Here is a 5671-nt window from a genome sequence, read left to right on the forward strand (position 1 = left end):
AAGGTTAGATTGGATGCACCTATTTAAAACTCTGTCCAAACTATCCAAACATGCATCAAAAGAGGACCCATATACAGTAAAGTTGTCCATAAACACCTTTATGCATTTTTCAAGAAAATCACTAAAAATGCTAAGCATGCACCGCTGGAATGTGTTAGGGGCATTGCATAGGCCAAACGGCATCCTACTATAGACAAAAGTGCCAAAGGGGCAGGTGAATGTGGTTTTCTCTTGGTCCTCATGTGCAATGTGAATTTGAAAGTAACCAGAAAACCCATCAAGAAAGCAATAGTGGGACTTACCTGCCAAGCGCTCAAGCATCTGATCAATAAAAGGCATGGGGAAGTGGTCTTTTCTGGTTTTTTGATTTAGCCTTCTGTAGTCAATGCAAACTCTCCAACTGTTTTGCACTCTTGTTGGAATCAACTCTTCTTTTTCGTTCTTGACTATAGTGAGGCCTGTCTTTTTGGGGACAACATGGATGGGGCTGACCCACTGACTGTCAGAAATAGGGTAGATGATCCCAGCTTGTAGAAGCTTGGCACCTCCTTCTTTACAACATCCGAGATGGCAGGGTTGAGTCGCCTCTGTGGCTGTTTCACTGGCTTTGCTCCATCTTCCAACAATATCCTGTGCATGCATGTTGATGGGCTAATACCAGGAATGTCAGCCAATGTCCATCCAATTTCCTTCTTGTGCTTTTTAAGAACGTGCAACAACCTCTACTCTTGTTCAGCAGTGAGGGAGGTGGAAATGATGACAGGCAGTTTGTCTTCCTCCTCTAAGTAGACATACTTGAGGTTGTTTGGTAGAGGTTTCAACTCTGGAGTACTGGATGCTGGCTGAATATCAGGAACTAGAGGGGAGGGAGAAATGGGTTCCACAGCCTGTATCTGAGCATAACAATCAGATACATATGTACTTCCTGTAACATGGTTAGTGCAACCTGATTATATAACATCAAAGTCAATAGGGACAACATTCAGAGAGTCAAACTCGGTAGATTCAACATTATCCACATCATATTCAGCATCATCAAAATCAGAATCAAAATCAAAAACATCAATGCATGCAAATTCAGATAACTCAGACACAAATAAATGTTTTAATGCAAGAGTGGAAATAAGAAATAATTCCATCGACAACATCATCAATAATATCAACATGAAAAACAGAGTGATCCTCATAAGGATGTTTCATGGCATCCAGAATGTTAAATCGCATAACAATATCATCAAACTCCATAGACAAAGTACTTGCATGGACATCAATTTTGGTTCGTGCAGTTTTCAAAAATGGTCTGCCTAAAATGGTTGGTGCAAAACCATGTGAAAATCCCTCTTCCATATCAAGAATGTAAAAATCAGCAGGGAAAATCAATTCACCAACACGAACCAAAACATCATCAACCAAACCTGCGGAGTGGGCAACACTTCTATTTGCTAACTGAATCACCACACCCGTAGGTTGCAGGGGTCCAAGAGAAAGAGATTTAAAAATAGACGGAGGCATTACATTTATGGAAGCACCAAGATCAAGCATTGCATTTTCAAATTTATTATTACCTATGATGCAAGGTACACAAAATGTACCTGGGTCCTTGCACTTCTCAGGAATCTGAGGAACAGATTTACCTATCAATGCTGACACATTTCTGCCCATGTTGATCTTTTCGTTTCCCTTTAGCCTCCTCTTGTGCGTGCATAGCTCCTTTAAGAACTTTGCATATCTAGGAATCTATTTAATGGCATCCAACAGAGGTATTTTCACCTCCACCTTCCTGAACGTTTTTAAGATCTCCTTGTCAACCTCTTCCATCTTCTTGCTTGGAATGACTCTTGGAGGGAAAGGAAGAGGTATGAAAGGTGCAGTAGTAGAGGTGGAAGGCGTAGAAGTGACACCTGATGTGGAAGGACCAGCTGCATGAGCATCACGCTTTCTCTGAAGTGTGGCAGGGTCGACTTCCTTTAGAGGTGTAGGCTCAGGAGTGGGAACTTCAATGTTCTTCCCAGATCTCAATGTAATGGCACTCACATTCCTCGGATTTTCCACCGTTTGTGATGGAAGCTTGTCAGAATTTTGAGCCTATGCCTGGTTTAGTTGAGTGGCCATCTGCCCCATTTGATTTGTCAAACTCTGGATTGAGGCCCTAGTCTCCTGCTGGAATTGCATATTTTGAAGGGTCATCATCCTGACTAACTCCTCTAATGAAGTAGAAGAAGAAGCAGCAGCCTGTTGTTGCAATGCTAGGCAAGAGTCTGTAAAATGATCAACAAATGTACAAAGGCCACAAACTCTTGCAGCTAGAGCTCTCTGATTGGAAGCAAGTTGGTTGACTAGTGTGGTAAGAGCATCAATCTTACATTCCAACTTCTTTGTGTACTCGGCTGCTCCTACATCATGAACACCTCTAACAACTATGGCATCACTCCTTGTGCCAAATTGTTGAGAATTTGAAGCCATGTTCTCTATTAGTTGCCTGGCTGCAGCTGGGGTTATGTTACCAAGGACACCACCATTTGCGACATCAATCATATTTCGATCCATGTGGTGCAAGCCTTCATAAAAATACTGCAGAAGGAGGTGTTCAAGATCTGATGGTGTGGGCAACTTGAACAGAGATTCTTGAACCTCTCCCAGTACTCATAAAAGGTCTCCCTAGATTGCTATTTAATGCCAGAAATCTCCTTCCTTATGGCTGTTGTCCTTGAAGCAGGGAAGAACTTGGCAAAGAACAATCTCTTCCGGTCATCCCAACTTGTGATGGACCTGGGTGCTAGGTAGTACAGCCAGTTTTTCGCATTACCCTCCAAAGAATGAGGGAAAGCCTTCAAGTATTCATGGTCCTCTTGGACATCTGTAGGTTTCATGGTGGAATAGACGACATGAAACTGCTTCAAGTGTTTGCACGGGTCCTCACTTGCAAGACCATGAAACTTTGGCAACAAGTGTATTAAACCAGTTTTTAGCACATATGGAACTTTCTCCTCAGGGTATTGAATGCATAAACTATCATAAGTGAACTCTGGTGGAGTGAGCTCACTCATGGTTCTCTCATGAGGTGGAGGAGGTTGAGCCATGTTATCAGTATGAAAATCAAAATGCTCAGAATAAACAATATACTCAGAATGCAAGGAATGAGGAGTGTCAGGAATGTGATAAGAATCAGAAGAGTCAAGAAAAGTCACTGAATATTCAGCATGCAAAGATGGATTCCTAAGATGCCTACTTCCTCTGTGGAATTTCCTATCAATCTCAGGGTCAAATGGTTGTAATTCACTTGGGTTTCCCCTAGTCATGCACCAAAAAACATTAATTCTAGTGATATTGACATAACATAGGGTATAACTACAAGTATACTCAAACGAACTCCAAATGACTTGAAAATTTGTAGGATATTCCTTTGAGTGGTCAACCAGAAGCATAAAAAAACTCAGATTAAAACTCAAAGCACAAGTATTTTTAACAATTTTTTAAAAGTGAAAAAAAATAAAGAAAAATCACAAAAAACATTGCTGAAATGTAGAAAATGGCATTTTCTGGAGAATCTGAGTTTGCAAAAAAGCGAGTTTTAAGAAGGTGGGAAATCAAATTCCACCCCAAATGCATATAAAATAATAGTGATTCTGATAACCAGAGAAAAAGTTATGGTCCTTTGAAGTTTAACTAAAAATCAATCCAAAAATTTGTTGAAACTCTCAACTCAGACCATACCAACTGTTCCAGCTATTTTTCCTATCAAGTTCAATGTCTTAGAAGTGGGTGGAAAAAATTTCAAGTCAAAACAAGCACCGTAGCTACCAGAACAAAAATCCAGAAGTTAAATGCCAGATTCGGACACTATTCATGCACTATTCACTACACTAGATGATACTATTCATGCGCGCCGCGACACTATTCAGTACACTACACAGAAACACACAGGAATGGAAACAGGCACTGAACTTAACACAACATTAACATCACAATGAACATATACCAACTCAACCACACTTGAACTACACACACACCAAAACACAGAACACAAACACACTGAAAATTTTACTTTGAACGAAACGATTGGTCCCCGGCAACGACGCCAAATTTGATAGAGGACGTACCCCACCAAATTAAAACATATTAAATGCAATATGTGAAAGTGAACCAAGTCGTCTCCCAACGACCAATATTTTCATTCAAAGCTTCAATTTTCAGATGAACACAACAGTAACACGGGGAGGTGGGGTTGGCAGACAAATTCAGAATGCTAATCAACATATTAAATTGAATGCAAAGAGTGATTAAAACCGTATTGACATCCTTGATTCAAACACAATTTCACTTATCATAGGCCACCAAATTAACACCTCTGCCTCCTTTCAATCTACTAGATAATAATCCACTAAGCGAAAATTACAATCTAGCTTCATTATGCAATTAAGCAATGCACATATCCTTAGATTCGTGATAGCCAAGTTACATAAATTAAGCATGAACATAACTTAACCCAAACACATGCAATTACTCTGTAAATTAAGCACAAACAGATTCATCACAATGCATTCCCGAATTAGAACAAAGAGACATGGCAGATTTCATAAGCAAGCACAACCTCAAAGCTTCATTGCATTTTTTCATCAAGGAGTCAATACACGAATTTAGCTAGACATGGAATGAGCAATTAGACACCACAATTCTGGAATCACAAAAACAGAACCAAAATCCCTAACTTTCGAATTCTGAAAACGCAAATTAAGACCAAAAAAAGAGATTTCAAAGCTCCAATGGAATGTAAAACGGTGCTATGATATATAAATGTGAAAACCCCATGAATGGGTATTGTTCAAAGTCAATGAAATCACAAAACGAGCTGCCCAAGCAAGAAAACAAATTCAAAACGTAAAACCCTCAATGGGTGCTGTCAAATATGCATAAAAACGGTAAAAATGAGCCAAAAACGTGAAAAACCGCAAGGGGCTACTCCATGGAAGCTTGGAGAAAGGTAGAAGATGATGTGGTGCGGCTGGTGCATGAAGTGAGACCTAATTCTCGTGGTCATTTCACTCTTCCACTCATTATTTACAAAATTGCCACTTTGCCACTCAGATTTACAAAAATGCCACTCTGGGCCTCAAATGTTGACCCATTGACTTTGTTGACGTGGAAATGACATGGAAATGATGTGGCGACTCTTTTCAATTGAATATTGACGTCCAAGCTCCAAAATTGCTTCACCCAAATACCTAAAAATAATTAAAAACACAAATTAGGCCAAATAATGTGAAATTAGTCCAAATTCAAAACAGTGGCCCAATAAAGCCCAACAGATGAAAAAGACTCTAAAGATGAACAATTAAGCACTGAACAACTGTCTAATGGGTACACAAAGGCTAGTGGAATGGAAGAAAATAATGACTCATCACCGAACATTTTGTAATTAAGTGGTAAACACTGTTAGAGTTTCCGCATACAAGGTCAAACATATTCTTATTCACAATATATTTTGGATGGATAACAATATGTATTCGCTCTGTCAAATATAGATAATGTAGAACATTATATCCAATTTAACTACTTCGCAGAAATCAATATTTTCCTAACAAAATTCATATACAACAATATTCAATAGCAACAACCATATCAAATGTCATCCTCCATAATGTATTGCAAACAACAAATAACAAACAAAAAC

General features: G+C 39.2%; 1 non-coding gene across 1 annotated transcript; it reads left to right on the plus strand.

The window, feature by feature from the left end:
• Positions 1-2592: 2592 nt before the first annotated feature.
• LOC146882532 (small nucleolar RNA R71) lies at positions 2593-2699 on the plus strand. Its single transcript, XR_014985673.1, has one exon. It is a non-coding gene; the product is annotated as a small nucleolar RNA R71 (small nucleolar RNA).
• Positions 2700-5671: the final 2972 nt, after the last annotated feature.

The sequence above is a fragment of the Vigna unguiculata genome, chromosome 10 (assembly GCF_037176805.1).
Source record: "Vigna unguiculata cultivar grain cowpea cultivar isolate G323 ecotype 2 chromosome 10, ASM3717680v1, whole genome shotgun sequence".
NCBI classification, from domain to species: Eukaryota; Viridiplantae; Streptophyta; class Magnoliopsida; order Fabales; family Fabaceae; genus Vigna; species Vigna unguiculata.